Source organism: Penaeus monodon, chromosome 30 (genome assembly GCF_015228065.2).
Source record: "Penaeus monodon isolate SGIC_2016 chromosome 30, NSTDA_Pmon_1, whole genome shotgun sequence".
Lineage (NCBI taxonomy): Eukaryota > Metazoa > Arthropoda > Malacostraca > Decapoda > Penaeidae > Penaeus > Penaeus monodon.
In genome coordinates this window covers 12,603,141-12,603,481 of record NC_051415.1, presented here as the reverse complement: position 1 = coordinate 12,603,481, position 341 = coordinate 12,603,141, and positions in this window count along the sequence as shown.

Below are 341 nucleotides of genomic sequence, written 5' to 3'. Positions count from 1 at the left end.
TGGGAATCAAAATTTAAAGAAAAGGGTAAAAAGGTAGAGAGAATAAAAAAAAGAGAGAGAGTAGGGAAAGACCTATGAATATAATAGAGGGAAAACGGAAATCAGGAATAATGTATCGATAAAAAGTATTGGCAAAATTATTAGAGATATCAGATAATGACATGTATATTGGTTTTGTGAAAATATATTTTCAGTGCGATAAACATTGACAAGATTATTGATACAGCTAATTGGCTGCAATGATCTGCGTCAACAATAGTTTTAAACAGATTTGACAAAATGTCCGTTCGCACATATATACATGCTAAATGAACATGTACATACACAGAAATTTATCCGTG